The sequence below is a fragment of the Pristiophorus japonicus genome, chromosome 20, assembly GCF_044704955.1.
Source record: "Pristiophorus japonicus isolate sPriJap1 chromosome 20, sPriJap1.hap1, whole genome shotgun sequence".
NCBI lineage: Eukaryota > Metazoa > Chordata > Chondrichthyes > Pristiophoridae > Pristiophorus > Pristiophorus japonicus.
This window is the reverse complement of record NC_091996.1, coordinates 51,350,755-51,369,694: the sequence shown is the minus strand read 5'-3', so window position 1 is coordinate 51,369,694 and position 18,940 is coordinate 51,350,755.

Below are 18,940 nucleotides of genomic sequence, written 5' to 3'. Positions count from 1 at the left end.
GTTAGCAAATTGCAGAGGTGAGAATACAGTCAAAGAAAGAAAAGAGAGAGAATGAGGCATTACTGACTGACAGTGCTGATATGATGAAGTTTTACAATTCTACCTTGTTAATCTTTCAAACAGTTTGACCTTCACAGCTGAGGTAAAATGTATTTACAACTAACATAAACTGCAGCCTTGTGTAGTCATAGAAATTTACAAAAAGCAATTACATCTTCTGCATTAACTCTTCACTGCCATTTTGGCCAGCGATGACAGATTCAATTTCAATCATTCTTGTGTTGTGTTCATCACATTCGATTAGTTTCACGTGTGGAATAAAACTAATTCTCTGCCAATTACTCATAGTGAACAAAACATCATGGACTTAGCAACACAACGGACATTGGTATAAGAAAACATTAGTTATTTATTAATTAAAACATAATTGCCTCGGCAATAAATTTGCCAGATGCAAATAAGATCACTTATTTTCATTATTGAAGTATATTTATTTTGAGGCATCTGTTCTGTCTTCTTGAACTTCCCCCTGTCGTGACATTCATAACACTGGGCTTGGTTACAGTTTACCTTCTGTTGCACAGCTGCAATTCTGTTGTGAGGTGCTTATGAATTCCTTCATTGACAGGTGGAAGTGTTAATTTGTGCGCTGACTTGTCTTGTTTAATTGCTCTAGTTGTAGTTATAATCTTTTCAATCTGTGTTTTTCCTTGCAGTTAGTTCTTTTTTAAGATGATATTGTGTTTGGTAATCAGTTTCATGTTTTGCTTTCTGATACAGCAAACATTTGGTCTTAGACCATCCATGCAAAACGCATATAGGATCCCTCACCACATCTTGGATCTTGAACAATCCTAAGGTTTTTTTGTCTCTCATACTCTTGCTGGAAAACTACTCCAGAGGTTAATTCCAGTTCATAGGAAGAATTCCTTTGAAACTTCAGTTTTTAATTGGCCCCTCATTAATTTTATTCCCTGTTCCCCCTAGTAAAAGACTTGCATTTATATAGCACCTTTCATGACCCCTGGATGTCTTGGAACACTTTACAGCCAATGAAGTACTTTTGGAATGTGGTCACTGGTGTAATATGGAGAAATCAGCAGTCAACTTGCACACACAAGCTCCCACAAACAGCAGTGTGATAATGACCAGATAATTTGTTTTTGTTATGTTGATTGAGGGATAAATATTGACCAGGACATTGGAATGGTGATATATTTCCAAGTCAAGATGGTGCGTAAATTGGAGAGGAACTTGCAGGTGATGGCGATCCCATGCACCTGTTCTTCACTTGTTCTTCTCGGTGATAGAGGTCACAGGTTTTGGAAGTGCTGCCGATGAAGCTTCAGCAAGTTGCTGCAGTGCATCTTGTAGGTGGTACACACTGCAGCCATGTTGCACCAGTGGTTAAGGAAGTGAATGTTTAAGGTGGTGGATGAGTTGTCAATCGAGTGGGCTGCTTTGTCCTGGATGGTGTCGAGCTTCTTGAGCTGCACTCATCCAGGCAAGTGGAGAATATTCTATCACACTCTTGACTAGTGCCTTGTAGGTTACAGCAGGGCTCTGGGGAGTCAGGAGTTGAGACACTCACCTGTTTCCTTAGCTCCTGCTTGAATGCTTTTTCCTCCTCTTCTCAGCTTCAGCTCATGTCTGCTCAATCTAGTGCCCTCTGCCAATACAGATAGCTCCTTCTTATCTTCTGCATCCCAAAACCACTTTACTTTAAATATCACAACCGTAAACCTTTTGAGTCTTCTTTCCAATTAGAACTGTCTGAGTTCTTCGAATCTATTGTTAGATGTTTTATTCTCCAGCTCCCTTAGTAGACGTTTTCTGTACTTTCTCCAGCTTAGCTAGATCCTTTCTGTAAGGTAGGTTCCAAAATAACACAAATATTTCTGGTGGGGCCTGATGATTGCTCGATATTACTTTGCAATGTGATCTGGACATTATTCACCTTTTCTAAGCAGCCCAACATTCTATGAGCTTTTTAACAGAAGCCAGATATTGGCTTGATTTCTTGTGGGAGCTAACCACTATAACCCCAATATGTTCCCATTAATCCTGTGATCCTTCTGCCTGTCAGCTCTCCATCTAAGCCCATAACTTTATATTAATCCACATTAAACTGCTTTTGCCAACTGTTGGCCCACCTCCATAAATAGTCTATGTCTTCCCATAGCTTTCTCCCATCCTCCACCATATTAACCACGCCTGCTATTTTGGTGTTAGCATGAACTTTGAGATGAAGCTACAGGTGCCCTCTTCCAGTCCATTTTTCGATACGTTGAAAATGGCCGGTCTCAACAGCAAGCCCTGCAGGACTTAACCCATCATGCCCCTCCATCCAGAATACTTTCCTTCATTGAAACCCTCAGCCTCTTCTTGCAAAGACCACCTTTAACAATCTCAGCACACTACAGCCAATACCATATCTGCCAATTTTGTGAGCTAATTAACTATGAGATATCGTATCTATTGTGCATGTAGGCACCTTGTAAATGACTCCACGAGGCAGGGGTATGGTACTTAGACCGTAGTGACTGTAGTCCTTTATTGCAGCTCCTCAAGTGAGGACACTAAGAGGTGAGCTCCCTTTAATACTGGGTTACCTTCGGTCTCCAGCAGCAGCACCCTCTGGTGCACAGGTAAGGTGTGTAAAGGGTGAAGGTACATTCAGTGTTACAGTACATCATAACATTACATCATAACATTGTAGGCATGCATAAATAACAACACTCCCCCCTAAGCATTTTTCAAGTCCTTATTGCCATGACCTGGGGAGGTGATCAGTAGTGGGCTGTGGGAGGTTGTGATGAGGGTTGTGTGGGTGCCAGGTGTGATCCCTGTGCTTGAGGCGGGCCTCATACATTTCCCCCCTTCACACACAGACCATGTGAGTGTCACTGTTGTGGGATCCCTAAGTGGGGGAGCCAGTGCAGCAGTGGGTAGGGTACAACTCTGTAGAGTGGGTAAGTGTGTGGTGGTGGGCAGGACCACAGGGCAGTATGGGCTCCTTGTTCTCCATTTGTGAAGAAAGTCTGGTCATCCCAGGATCCGCTAGGGAAGCTGGAGGGTACTGGCCTCTCACTCCTGGTGTTGGCCCTGGTGGCCAGGGGGTGTAGGGCCGATCTGGGACAAGTTGCCAGTGGTGGTGGCTGTGCTGTCCATTGACCGCTGTCACTGCAGTGGGTCTGCTCCCTCTGTGTGTGTGTGAGCCCTTCCTGGGGCATCACATTTGTCCCAAAAGTCCAGGCTACATGATCAGGTAGCCCGCTGGACCTGGAGGTCTCCCACGGGGGGATTCCTCTAGCATTTACATTGGCCCTGTGGAACCCGGTGTCCTTTAACAGTCTACTCCCTGTATACATGACGCATTGGCTCCAATCATACATAGTCGAGTCTACATTGTTAACTCTCTTTTCATTGCTAATTACAGCATTTACATCACTTTCTTGTAACTCGGTTTCTCCATACATGGTAACATTTGTCATTTTAAAATTCCTATCATCATCATCATTAGTCATTACAAACTTGTTTTTAGCCTTACTTACACAGATATTCATTTCATTTTTCTCATCAGTTACTCCGGCATCACAATTCCATGTTACATTATCATACATGCATTCGCAAACTGCATTTTTAACTTTAAAGTCCTTATCTTTAGATTGAAACGGTCCGTTTAAATTCTTTGGGTTACCAGTCTCCTTTAAGGGGGCCTTCCAATCCGGTTCGCCGCTCGGTGTCACGTGTCGCTCCTCCAAAGCCGTCTCTTGTGGTCTGGTCGCGGCCATTTTGATTTTAGGTTCTTCTCCTCGTGGTGCGGCCACCATCTTCTGGCTCTCCTCCAGGTCGGCTGTGGTGATCTTTTCCTCCTCAGGTTCAGCCACAGACATTGGGAATCCACATTTTTCAATGATTTTCTTCCCTTGGAGTTCTGCCGCGGCTGGGAAGGTGAAGTCTGGATGTGCAGTGTTGGTGATTTTACCATGGTGTTGTGAAGTTGTCGCTGCGCAGTCGAGCTGGACGGTAGGATTTCTAGGTGCAGCGATGGATCCAAGTTCGGGGCTGCGTGGGATGTGGATTGCTGGAGCCCGGAGGCCATTGTCACTTCGACCGACTTGGACCTGCTTCATCCAACTTCTTCCCAGCAGCGTTGGACCATCGCCGGCAATGATCCACAGGGGGAGTTTGTTCATCACACCACCCGGTGAGATCTGGACATCCACACTGCCAACGACTGGGATTTTGCCTTTTGGTGTAGGTGAGCAGCTTCGCTTGGACAGGAGACAGTTTTGGTCATTTGGCGGGATTGATCCAAAGTTTTTCAAAGGTCGTTTGGCTCATCAAAGACTGGCTCGCCCCTGTGTCGATCTCCATCGAAACTGGAACTCCGCTGATGTCTGCTTCCATCTTCCACAGGGAACTTTCAGTGGGAGCAGGATAAACTCCATACTCTTCTTTCAGGGGTTGAGCAACTTCGTCTTCATCTGTGTCGGAGCCCGGGTGATCAGCCAACTCTTCAGTGACGCGGTGAGTAAAGCTTTTTCTGCACATTCTCTTTGCAGCCTTTGTAGGTATAGTCTTTGTAGCGGCACTGGTGGGCCCTGTGGTTTTCTCCACAGCGCCAGCCAGTTGGCCCCATGTGGCGGACTCAGGGTTGCGGGACTCGAGGCAGCCTTTCTGCCTTTAGAAGTAGCCATTCGGTTCAATGCGTTTGTTAGTTTAGAGTCCTAGGTGTGGGTCAATATTCGCCTGGAGTCGCCGACCGAAATCATGTAGGCCTGGCTCACTTTAATTGCCTTCTACAGGATGACAGTGATTTCCGCAGAGAGCAATTTGTGGAGGAAGCCCTCGTGGCTGATCCCGACAACAAATTAGTGCTTTGTTAAGGTGGTCACGAAAATCACACGGTGCAGCCAATCTTCTTAAATCTGCAGCATACTTAGCAATTTCTTGGCCTTCAGGTCGCCGGTGGGTATAGAACCGGTGCCTGGCTGTGAGGATGCTTTCTTTGGGTTTTAGTTGCTCTTGTATTAGGGTTACAAGTTCCTCATAGCTCTTGGCTGTTGTCTTCTCTAGGGCTAGCAAGTCCCTGACGAGGCAATGGATAGTGAGCCCACAACTACTAAGTAGGATGGCCCTGCGCTCGTTCAGTAGTGTAGCCGGTGTGTCCCCATCCAAGTCATTGGCTATGAAGAAATGTTCCAATCTTCCCCATTGGTGAATTGCTGAAAGTTGCTGAGATACGACATGTTGTGCGAGTAGTTCGTGACCTTGTCGCCAGTTATTGTGTATGTAGGCACCATGTAAATGACTCCACAAGGCAGGGGTATGGTACTTAAACTGAAGTCTTTTATTGCAGCTCCTCAAGTGAGGATACTAAGAGGTGAGCTCCTGTTTATACTGGGTTACCTGCAGTGTGCAGGTGACCCTTAGGTCTCCAGCAGCAGCACCCACTGGTGTACAGGTAAGGTGTGTACAGGGTGAAGGTACATCATAACATTGTAAGCATGCAAACATAACAGTATCAAAGGCTGAACTAAAAGCCAAGTACGTCACATCTACCTCACTCCCTCAGTACTGCACTGGAATGTCAGCCGAGATCACTGGGACTACTGAAGTTCCACTCCAGAGCATTTGTTGACCCTGTCGCATTCAACTAGATATATAAGAGGAGAGCTATTTTCTCGCCGTATACTAAACAATGCACATTTTGCATTTCTTGAGGGAAGCCGTTGAAAGATTTAAGCAATTGACAAAAATAACCAGTGAAATATTCTATTTCTTATATGTTGTTATAAGACTTCAGTTTCTGATTCTATCCTTAAAATATAAACATATGGTAACTGTTATATATGCAAACATGTAAATGCCATGTTTAAGCACCAGAGGGCTCATCCCCTGGAGTCCCAAGGGTTCCCACAATCCCTTGGGAGCACCTGTACATAAGGAGGCCTCACAGGTTGGAGATGCACTCTGAGACCTGTAATAAAGTACTTCGGTCACACCTTTCTTTGAGCTTGCAGTATCTAGTCTGACCCTTTAATCAAGACAAAACAACTGGCGACGAGATACAGATGACGAACCCCACCACAACAATGCAGAGAACCGTGGGCATCCAGGAGAAATTTTCAGAGGGAGATGATTGGGAAACCTTCATGGAGCGACTCGACCAATACTTCGTGGCCAACGAGCTGGAAGGAGAAGTGAATACTGCCAGATGAAGGGCGATCCTCCTCACTGTTTGCCGGGCACCAAAGTATGGCTTCATGAAAAATCTGCTTGCTCCAGTGAAACCCACAGAGAAATCGTACGATGATTTGTGAACACTGGACTGGGAGCATCTAAACCCGAAGGAAATCGTTCTGATGGCGAGGTATCGGTTCTATACGTACAAGAGGTCTGAAGGCCAGGAAGTAGTGAGCTACGTCGCCGAGCTAAGGCGCTTGCTGGACATTGCGAATTTGAAGGACACTTGGAGCACATATTCAGGGACTTCTTTGTAATTGGCATTGGCCATGAAGTAATACTTCGCAAACTTTTGGCATCATCAGAATCTGTGGTGATTACAAAGTAACTATCAATCCTTTCTCCCTGCAGGATCAATACCCGCTACCAAAGGCAGACGGCCTATTACGCGACGCTGGCGGGAGGAAAAACGTTCACGAAGCTGGACTTGACCTCGGCCTACATGACGCAGGAGCTGGAGGAATCATCGAAGGGCCTCACCTGCATCAACACGCACAAATGTCTCTTCATTTACAACAGATGGCCGTTTGGGATCTGATCGGCCACAGCGATATTCCAGAGGAACATGGAAAGCTTGCTGAAGTCGGTCCCGCGCACCATAGTCTTCCAGGACTACATCTTGGTTACAGGTCGGGACACCGTCGGGCAGCTGCAGAACATGGAGGAGGTTCATAGTCGGCTTAATCATGTGGGGCTCAGGCTAAAATGCTCGAAGTGCATTTTCCTGGCGCCTGAGGTAGAGTTCCGGGGGAGAAGAATCACGGTGGATGGTATCAGGCCCACCGATTCGAAGACGGAGGCAATCAAGAACGCATCGAGACCACAGAACGTGACGGAGCTGCGGTCATTTCTCGGACTCCTGAACTATTCTGGTAACTTCTTACCAGGTCTTTGCACACTGTTAGAACCACGGCACTCTTTACTGCGTAAAGGAGATGAATGGGTATGGAGTAAAAGCCAGGAAAAAACCTTTGAGAAAGCTAGGAAACTGTTATGTTCAAACTAATTGCTTGTGTTGTATGATCCATGTAAACGTTTGGTACTAGCATGTGATGCGTCATCATACGGTGTCGGGTGGGTATTGCAACAAGCTAATGAATTTGGGCAATTGCAACCAGTTGCTTATGCATCCAGAGGTCTGTCTAAGACTAAGAGGGCCGACAGTATGATCGAAAAAGAAGGATTAGCGTGTGTTTATGGGGTAAAAAAATGGATCAATATCTGTTTGGGCTCAAATTTGAATTGGAAACTAACCATAAGCCTCTTTTCTGAAAGTAAGGGGATAAATACAAATGCATCGGCCCACATCCAGAGATGGGCACTCACGTTGTCCACATACAACTATTCCATCTGCCACAGGCCAGCACAGAAAACTGTGTCGATGCGCTCAGTAGGCTGCCATTGCCCACTACAAGGGTGGAGATGGCGCAACCCACAAATTTAGTTATGGTAATAGAAGCATTCGAGAGTGATCAATCACCTGTTACTGCCCGACAGATTAGAAACTGGATGAGGCAGGACCCCTTACTGTCCTTAGTAAAAAACTGGGTGCTCCACGGGAGTTGGTCGAGTGTCCCATTAGAGATGCAGGAAGAAATAAAGCCGTACTAACGGCGCAGAGATGAAATGTCTATACAGGCAGACTGCCTCCTATGGGGTAATTGGGTAGTGGTGCCAAAAAAGGGCAGAGACACTTTCATTAGTGATCTCTACAGCACCCACCCAGGCATCGTAATGATGAAAGCGATAGCCAGATCCCACGTGTGGTGGCCCAGTATCGATGCAGACTTAGAGTCCTGCGTGCACAAATGTAATACATGTTCGCAGTTAAGCAATGCACCCAGGGAGGCGCCACTAAGTTCATGGTCCTGGCCCTCCAAACCATGGTCCAGTGTCCATGTCGACTACGCAGCTCCATTCTTGGGAAAAATGTTCTTCGTGGTTGTAGATGCGTACTCCAAATGGATTGAATGTGTGATAATGTCAGCAAGCACGTCCGCTGCCACCATTGAAAGCCTGCAGGCCATGTTTGCCACGCACGGCCTGCCTGACGTCCTTGTGAGTGACAATGGGCCGTGCTTTACCAGTGCCAATTTAAAAGAGTTCCTGACCCGCAATGGGATCAAACATGTCACATCTGCCCCGTTTAAACCAGCGTCCAATGGTCAGGCACAGCGAGCAATGCAAACAATCAAGCAGAGCTTGAAAAGAGTAACTGAAGGCTCACTGCAGACTCGCTTATCCCGAGTCCTGCTTAGCTACAGCACAAGACCCCACTCACTCACTGGGGTCCCTCCCGCTGAACTGCTCATGAAAAGGGCACTTAAGACAAGGCTCTGGTTAGTCCACCCTGATCTACACGAACAGGTAGAGAGCAGACGACTTCAACAGAATACATATCACGATCGCGCAAATGTGTCACGCGAAATCGAGATTAATGATCCTGTATTTGTGTTGAACTATGGACAAGGTCCCAAGTGTCTACCCGGCACTACATTGGCCAAAGAGGGGAGTAGGGTGTTTGTGGTGAAACTCTGAAATGGACACACCTGCAGGAAACACTTGGACCAAACCAAACTCAGATTCATGGACTTTCCCGAACAATCCACAATAGACTCCACCTTTTTCGACCCTCCAACATACACACAAGTGGCAACCGTCCCAGCGGTTGACCACGAAGCAGACCCTTCACCCGCAGCAGCCCAGCAGGACTCCCCATGCCCAGCAGCTCAGCAAGGCCAACTGCGCAGCAGCCCAGCGAGGGCCCAACAAACAACTCACCAAAACCAGCATTTTCACCGAGAAGATCAACCAGGGAAAGGAAGGCCCCGGATCGACTCACATTGTAAATAGTTACACTATTGACTTTGGAGGTGGGGGGGGAGTGCGGGGGAAGTGTTGTTATATATGCAAACATGTAAATACCATGTTTAACCACCAGAGGGCTCATCCCCTGGAGTCCCAAGGGATCCCACAATCCCTTGGGAGCACCTGTACATAAGGAGGCTTCAAAGGCTGGAGAGGCACTCTGAGACCTTTAATAAAGGACTGTAGTCACACCTTACTTTGAGCTTGCAGTATCTAGTCTGACCCTTTATTCAAGACATAACAGTAACAATGAGCCAACTGTTGATCTGCTATTACTTCCATTGGTCAGAAAAATCTGGGATTCCCATCCAGAACCATTATCGTTGTGGAATGGAAGAAGAATAGGAGCATTTTAAAGAATGACGAGCATGCCCCATTTGTTGTGGGACAGTTATTTTAATCTTATTATATCCCTCCCCTTCTTTGGGTCAATTAGAAGCACCAATTGTGGCTGGTGAAGATGGGCATACAACCTACTCCCAGATTCACAGGAGATCTGGGAAAGAGGCCCAGCAATAAATTAGATTCTAATTCACCTCCATCCCCTTCCCTGGCAGGGAAATACTTGGGCACACTTCAGCGCATCCTCAACACAAAGTTGCTAAGATCAGCAAACCAGTGCAGTGCTGAATCAAAGCTCAGTTGTCTGCCCCACTCAGTCAGGTATCAAATTTTTGCTGAAATGCCCCTGATCACTTCATCTCGCTAACATAACCTATTCTGTTCTGAAGAACCATCATGGAAAAGCAATAAGCCTTAGACATGTCTTATCCATAAATTATTTAAGCAGAGCCCAAGATTGTCAGCTGTGTCATGTAGTTGTTAATTCTAATGGTGAACTCATCCAACATTATGCTTTTATTGACCTTAAAGATTGCAGACTGCAAGGAAATGTCTATAGTTTATCCGTTGTCTGAAATTAATCACATTCCTTATTAATAATGAGTCAATCAGTCTAAAAGTCATTGTCAAGTGTGTACTCCTTCACTATATTTACAATTAGAAGTGAAAGGTTCGATTCTTTGGTGTTCTGTCTTACTGTAGGGAGAATGGAATGCACCATTTCTTTCTCAGCACTTGCGTTATAGATGTTTGGCACCACATCCACTGTGGGACGGAAGGTGATTTCAGTAGATCTGGTTCAATTGTTGACAACTTGACAGCAATGCACAGGAACCAGTTCTGTTGCCCTGTTCACTGCCAATCAATTCCCAGCTTAAAAGAACATAAGAACATAAGAAATGGGAACAGAAGTAGGCCATACGGACCTTGAGCCTGCTCGGCCATTCAATAAGATCATGGCTGATCTGTTCATGGACTCAGCTCCACTTCCACGCCCGCTCCCCATAACCCCTTATCCCCTTATCGTTTAAGAAACTGTCTATTTCTGTCTTAAATTTATTCAATGTCCCAGCTTCCACAGCTCTCTGAGGCAGCGAATTCCACAGATTTACAACCCTCTGAGAGAAGAAATTTCTCTTCATCTCTGTTTTAAATGGGCGGCCCCTTATTTTAAGTTTATGCCCTCTAGTTCTAGTCTCCCCCATCAATGGAAACATCCTCTCTGCATCCATCTTGTCAAGCCTCCTCATAATCTTCTACGTTTCGATAAGATCACCTCTCCTTCTTTTGAATTCCAATGAGTAGAGGCCCAACCTACTCAACCTTTCCTCATAAGTCAACCCCCTCATCCCCAGAATCAACCTAGTGAACCTTCTCTGAATTGCCTCCAAAGCAAGTACATCCTTTCGTAAATATGGAAACCAAAACTGCACGCAGTATTCTAGGTGATATAGACTGCCTTGCTTTTATACTCCATCCCCTTTGCAATAAAGGCCAAGATACCATTGGCCTTCCTGATCACTTGCTGTAGCTGCATACTATCCTTTTGTGTTTCATGCACAAGTATCCCCAGGTACCGCTGTATTGCGGCACTTTGCAATCTTTCTCCATTTAAATAATAACTTGCTCTTCGATTTTTTCTGCCAAAGTACATGACCTCACACTTTCCATCATTACACTCCATCTGCCAAATTTTTGACAAATATTATCAGCTGCAATATCTAATTGAATGGCAGAGCAAGCTCGAGGGGCCGAATGGCCTACTCCTGCTCCTATTTCCAATATTCTTATGCTCTAAATTGTGATGGAAGTTTCAATAATGCATGAAATAAATCCCCCCCCCCCCCTCACTGATCGGCTTCCTGTTCTCCTTCAATCTGTAGGCTTTTAGGGAATACATGTTTGTTCCCTTTCTGTGGGCTGTGGGCCGATGGTGTATGAGGCTGCACCATGTCTGGGGGCAGAGATTTGGGGGGAGTTGGACCAGATGTCACTTTCCTCTCTTTTCTCGTATATTTGTATGATGTAATACAGCATGATTTAAAAATTAGGCCTATTGGTACATGTAAGATAAACGTAAAAGCTGATCTCTCATGGCATGAGTTGCATAATATGCAAAAGTATGACAGGAAATAAGTGTGATACTTACAGCAAGTTCTTGCTATGCAACGGACAATATTTTGCAACTAGTGAACATTTGCAACATATTTGGTGTATTCAAAGTGTAAAACAAAGAGAAAGATAATGAAATAAAAACAGACAATGCTGGAAATCTCAACGGGTTAGGCAGCATCTGTGGAGAGAAAAACAGAGAAAGGGTCATTTTATGCTGGTCCCTTCTGATCTCCCAATCTGCAACCTTCTCTCTGTGATAACTGAACTCAAACTAACCCCAGTATCGACAACATTAATTAGACATTGTGGCCGTAAAGAGATAGGCCACTTAGATGCATCTCCATTTTAGCTGGAAAATAATACATGGATTCCTGTTGCCATCACAAAACGGTACATCATCCAACCTATGATAATGCCATGATTGATCCACCTGTATCATTAAGATGAGTCAGGAAAAGAACTAAAAGGAAATATATTAATATTCTAACTGAGAAACCTTGGTGAAGGGGAAGGCCCATATTGCAGCACCCCACCAAAGTTGTAACGAGTAGGAGAGATGATGGCTTTAATATTAACCTCCCCATGATGGGTGAGGGAGGGTTAACATAGAAGCATAGAAATATAGAAACATAGAAAATAGGTGCAGGAGTAGGCCATTTGGCCCTTCGAGCCTGCACCACCATTCAATAAGATCATGGCTGATCATTCACCTCAGTACCTCTTTCCTGCTTTCTCTCTGTACCCCTTGATCCCTTTAGCCATAAGGGCCATATCTAACTCCCTCTTGAATATATCTAACGAACAAGCATCAACAACGCTCTGCGGTAGAGAATTCCACAGGTTCACAACTCTCTGAGTGAAGAAGTTTCTCCTCATCTTGGTCCTAAATGGCTTATCCATTATCCTTAGACTGTGACCCCTGGTTTTGGACTTCCCCAACATCGGGAACATCCTTCCTGCATCTAACCTGTCCAGTCCCGTCAGAATTTTATATGTTTTTATGAGATCCCCTCTCATTCTTCTAAACTCCAGTGAATACAGGCCCAGTCGATCCAGTCTCTCCTCATATGTCAGTCCTGCCATCACGGGAATCAGCCTGATGAACCTTCGCTGCACTTCCTCAATAGCAAGAACATCCTTCCTCAGATTAGGAGACCAAAACTGAACACAATATTCCAGATGAGGCCTCACCAAGGTCCTGTACAACTGCAGCAAGACCTCACTACTCCTATACTCAAATCCCGTAGCCATGAAGGCCAACATGCCATTTGCCTTCTTCACCGCCTGCTGTACCTGCATGCCAACTTTCAATGACTGATGAACCATGACACCCAGGTTTTGTTACACCTCCCCGTTTCCTAATCTGCCACCATTCAGATAATATTCTGCCTTCCTGTTTTTGCCACCAAAGTGGATAACCTCACATTTATCCACATTATACTGCATCTGCCATGCATTTGCCCAGTCACCTAATCTGTCCAAGTCACCCTGCAGCCTCTTAGCATCCTCTTCACAGCTCACACCACACCGAGCTTAGTGTCATCTGCAAACTTGGAGATTTTACAATCAATTCCTTCATCTAAATCATTGATTATATTGCAAATAGCTGGGGTCCCAGCACTGAGCCCTGCGGCACCCCACTAGTCACTGCCTGCCACTCTGAAAAGGAACCGTTTATCCCGACTCTCTGCCAACCAGTTCTCTATCCATGTCAATACATTACCCCCAATACCATGTGCTTTCATTTTGCACAACAATCTCCTGTGTGGGACCTTGTCAAAAGCTTTTTGAAAGTCCAAATACTCCCTTGTCCACTCTACTAGTTACAGCCTCAAAAATTTTTAGAAGATTTGTCAAGCATGATTTCCCTTTCATGAATACATGCTTACTTGGACCAATCCTGTCACTGCTTTCCAAATGCGCTGCTATTTCATCTTTAATAATTGATTCCAACATTTTCCACACTACCAATATCAGGCTAACCGGTCTATAATTCCCTGTGTTCTCTCTCCCTCCTTTTTTAAAAAGTGGTGTTACATTAGCTACCCTCCAGTCGATAGGAATTGATCCAGAGTCAATAGCCTGTTGGAAAATTATCACCAATGCATCCACTATTTCTAGGGCCACTTCCTTAAGTACTCTGGGATGCAGACGATCAGACCCTGCAGATTGGCCTTCAATCCCATCAATTTCCCTAACACAATTCCTTCAGTTCTTCCATCTCGCTAGATCCTCTGTCTCCTAGTATTTCCAGAAGGTTACTCGTGTCTTCCTTCGTGAAGACAAAACCAAAGTATTTATTCAATTGGTCTGACGTTTCTCTATTCCCCATTATAAATTCACCTGAATCTGACTGCAAGGGACCTATGTTTGTCTTCACTAAACTCTTTCTCTTCACATATCTATAGAAGCTTTTGCAGTCAGCTTTTATGTTCCCAGCAAGCTTACTCTCATACTCTATTTTCCCCTCCTAATTAAACACATTGTCCTCCTCTGCTGGATTCTAAATTTCTCCCAGTCCTCAGGTTTGCCGCTTTTTCTGCCCATTTTATATGCCTCTTCCTTGGATTTAACACTATCCCTAATTTCCCTTGTAAGCCACCTTCCCGTTTTATTTTTACTTCAGATAGGGATGTACAATTGTTGAAGTTCATCCATGTGATATTTAAATGTTTGCCATTGCCTATCCACTGTCAACCCTTTAAGTATCATTTGCCAGTCTATTCTAGCCAATTCACGTCTCATACCATCGAAGTTACCTTTCCTTAAGTTCAGGACCATAGTCTCTGAATTAACTGTGTCACTCTCCATCTTAATATAGAATTCTACCATATTATGGTCACTCTTCCCCAAGGGGCTTCGCACAACAAAATTACTAATTAGTCCTTGCTCATTACACATCACCCAGTCTAGGATGGCCAGCTCCCTAGTTGGTTCCTCGACATATTGGGCTAGAAAACCATCCCTAATACACTCCAGGAAATCCTCCTCCACCGTATTGCTACCAGTTTTGTTAGCCCAATCTAGATGTAGATTAAAGTCGCCTATGATAACTGCTGTATCTTTATTGCACGCATCCCTAATTTCTCGTTTAATGCTGTCCCCAACCTCACAACTACTGTTTGGTGGTGTATACACAACTCCCACTAGCGTTTTCTGCCCTTTGGTAGTCCGCAGCTCTACCCATACAGATTCCACATCATTCAAGCTAATGTCCTTCCTTACTATTGCGTTAATTTCGTCATTAACCAGCAGCGCTACCCCACTTCCTTTTCCTTTCTGTTTATCCTTCCTGAATGTTGAATACCCCTGGATGTTAAGTTCCCAGCCTTGGTCACCCTGGAGCCATGTCTCCATAATCCCAATTATATCATATTTATTATTAGCTGCCTGCGCAGTTAATTCGTCCACCTTATTATGAATACTCCTCACATTGAGGCACAGAGCCTTCAGGCTTGTCTTTTTAACAAGGGAAACGTGACCCTAAAATGCTGTGCACGCTGTCTTTTTTATGGCAGTGGATATTGGGGCGTCCAATTTTCCTGCCATGGAAAACAGGAACACTTTATCAAATTTAACTGATTATCATATTTAAATTGGGTTCCCAGATTTCAGTTGGGAGCCCGAGTTACAATTTCACTGTTGCTGCATGGGTTTCCCAGGGGTCGGGAAACTCAGCAGTGAAAGGGAGGTGGGAGCTGCTGGTTCCACAAGGTAAGGTCTTTTACAGCACTCCTTGTGGGCTCGGAGGAACAAGAGCCTCCACCTGCACCTCCCCAACCACAGCTGTCCCGATTGCTGACATTCCCCTGCCCCCCCCAAACTTAGGCCCCCCCCCCCCCCCCCCGATCGTGGGCTCTCTTCCCCACCTCGATTGCTGGGCCTCACCAACTTCCCAATTGCCGAAGACCACCCCAAGCGTTCCTGCCAAGCTGTCCATTTGTCTGGTTGCCGGACAGGAAACGGAGCTAGAAACTATTAATGAGGTCCTGCCGCTGAGCGTGTTCCCTGGCTAGCCGGGTTCTTTGGCTATTTCGGGCCTCCCCCCGCACCCTCCCTACCTCCCCAGAAATATTGGGGCTGGTGAGTTAAATCAGGAAATTCTCATCCTTGTTTTCTAATCCTTCCATCACCTCACTCCTCCCTATCTCTAACCTCCCCCCAGCTCTACAAACCTCCGAGATGTCTGCGCTCCTTCAATGCTGGCCTCTTGCGCAGCCCTGATTGTAATCGCACCAAAATTGACGGCTGTGCCTTCAGCTGCCGAGGCCCTTAGCTCTGGAATTCCCTCTCTAAACCTCTCTGCCTTGCTACTCCTCTCTCCTCCTTAAAACACTCCTTAAAACCTCTCTCTTTGACCAAGCTGTTGGTCACCCACCCCAAGATCTCCTTATGTAACTTATGTCAAATTTTGTTTGAAAACACTTCCTGTGAGAAGAGCCTTGGGATGTTTTGCTACATTAAAGGTGCTATATATATGCAAGTTGTTGTTGAAATAGTGATTCGATAACACAAAGCTTGAGTGTTAAAAGCCTACAGATTGTAGGAGAACAGGAAGACGAACGGTGGGGGGAAATTTATTTAATGAATTATTGAAACTTCCATCACAATTTAGGGCATAAGAACAGAGGAAATAGGAGCAGGAGTAGGCCATTCAGCCCCTCGAGCCTGCTCCGCCATTCAATAAGATCCTGGCTGAGTTTGAAGGACTTTTGTTGGGCAGATAGCCCAATATCTGTGCGCGGAAGTCCTTCTCCCGGGGAGGCGTGCGATCTGTCAATTTACAGCCCATTATACCATATATTGGGCTGTGTGCAGCGAGGCCATTGTAGTGTTCATGGCAGCTTTCGGACAGGTAAGAGCCAGGGCGATTTTAACTGCCCACCCGCAAGGTTTCTGCTGAGCAAGTAGGGTTAAAATATCCCCCAGTACTCCAGCTGAGGCCTAACTAGTGAATTATAAAGATTTGGCATAATCTTTCATTAGCTTTGGGAATGTTCTTCAAGAGCGGAGATGCAATTTTGCCTCTTGGTTGGACGTCCAAGTGGCCATAGACCATAGACCACCCAGTGATTGAGACAGATTACAATTAGTAAAATGGAAAGAGAGGAAGAGTAATCCTAACTGTCTGAAATATTTAGTATATTTTCAATAATTTGGAAAATAACATCACATACATAGAAATATAAGAAATTAAAAAATGTTCCCAGTTTATATTATTAATAAGTAAGTACATCAGGTCCTACACAGCCTTTATGATTTCAAGTCATTTGATTAATAATGGATATATAAGAATCTCTTGAAGCTCTAAATGCAAGTAAATATATTCATGTTATGACAATTCTATGGAATTCATGTACAAAATTATAAATTCCGAAATAATTCCAATAATAGACACTGAGGGGGAAAAGCTCATCCCTTTAATGCCACCAGTTAGTACCAGTAACTAATGCGGCCTTAAGAGCTGTAATGACAGCTCCTGTCGAATCCAGCACCACATGCCAAATCAGGACCCCCTCCCCCGTAGCGTTGCCACTAACAGCGATCGCCGGAGACTTCAACGCCATAGAGATTGTGACATTAGTGAGTGTGTAACACTCTGCCGAATTGCTTCTCGCCATTTATCTCACCACCTGGAGTTAGCAACGACTGAGAGAAATGGCACGCAGCACCAGGAAAATGGCTCCAGGGACATTATTTAAAGGGATCACCCCCAATCACTCGCACCTAACAGGCTAGTGAAGTTTTGGTGCCTGTGTTTTAGTTCCTGATACTGCAACAGTTTTATTTTGTGATTTGTAGATTCTTTGGTGTCAGGAGTTTTGCGGAATGTAGAAAAATGCAAAATTTATTCTTGAAAGATTCAACCTACAGCACTTACTAAAAGTCATGGGGGCTGTACTGGCCATCCACTTTGCCCTCCAGGATATGAGACAGTGGAGACAATGAGGAAGATGGGAGCATGTGCACAGAGGGAGGAGGAAGAAGACAAGGAACAGGAGGGAGGGAGGAGGCAGTGGACAATCGGGGTTCTGGTCGGGCAGACCGTGACTGGCTCATCAGACTCAGATTTGAATGAATGAAACCCCAGATCCCCGTTGCACACCACATCCCCATAATAACATCCCAGTGTCATGCCATATCACAGCGTCCTCCTGGGCACAAAGGTGAAGTGAGAAAGACCACCAAATATTCCGAACTCTATTAATAAATTTATGCATGAATATATATCACACATCACATGCATTCTAATAACTAATGCCCCTTGTGCCTGCCATAGTTGAATAGCTGTCATTGTGTGAAAGGTGTGAGATGTGGGTGTGAGCGTTGATAGGTAGAGTTTGTTGATGGGTGAGTGGATGGGGGTGTGGTGCATTTGAGCTTGTGGTATGTAGCTTTTATTGAAGCCTTCACTCACCTTGAACACCCGTGTGAGCTTGTTAAACTTCCTCCTGCACTGTGTGTGGGACCTGAGGAGCACAGCACTGCCTGTGATGTGCTGTGCCACCTCCCTGCACATAGTCCGGCAGACTTGAGGCAAATACCTCCTGCCAGTTGGTACAAGGACTGCCTGCCTTCTCTCCACTGCTAAAACCAATGCCTCCAAAGCTTCCGCGGGAAAACCCCCCGGCTCACTCCCTGGGGTGGCGATCTGCCATCAGCATTTGTAAATAAGTGCTCCTTCTCTTTGTCCTTTTTATTATGGTTGTTGAGGCAGCTGTACACCCAACAATGCCCAGAATGAGCTGCTGCAGCATTAATGGACATCCCCTTTAAGCAATGTAAAAAGCCTGGGCAATCATTACTTGCGTTTAGACTATACCTGATATTGGTCCATCTTTTCAGTGTAACGCCAATGAGCTTGGGTTTTTCGACTAGATTTATGGCTCCAATCATTTTAGTGAGGTGTGAGGATGAATGTTGTGTGCAGTCTAGACGATTTTCATCTGCCACTAATTCACCATTTTTAGTCTAAACACTGCCCATTCCTTCGCTATAACAAATTTCTAGCCCTGAATCTATTTGCAATGCAACAGATATAATTGTAAACATATTTTGGTTAATATTTTTCGCAATATTATTGCAGTAACATAGTTCTTGAAATTGCAACCTTTTTGGATAATCTGTTGGTGCCTTCCTCTCCTTTTGGGTTATTGAATTTATCCAGTGATTAGCTCAGTTCTACAGATCAGATGCATCTAGGCTTAATCCCTGATTTTATGCTAAATTACATGATCTTGGGTATGTAGCAGTTGGGGTATAATAGTTGCTTATATGCTCCTGGTTTTGGAAGGAGAAAATTGTCACGGATTTCTGGTCACCATCCATCAACTCCTAATGGAAGTGCATATATGTCAAGTGC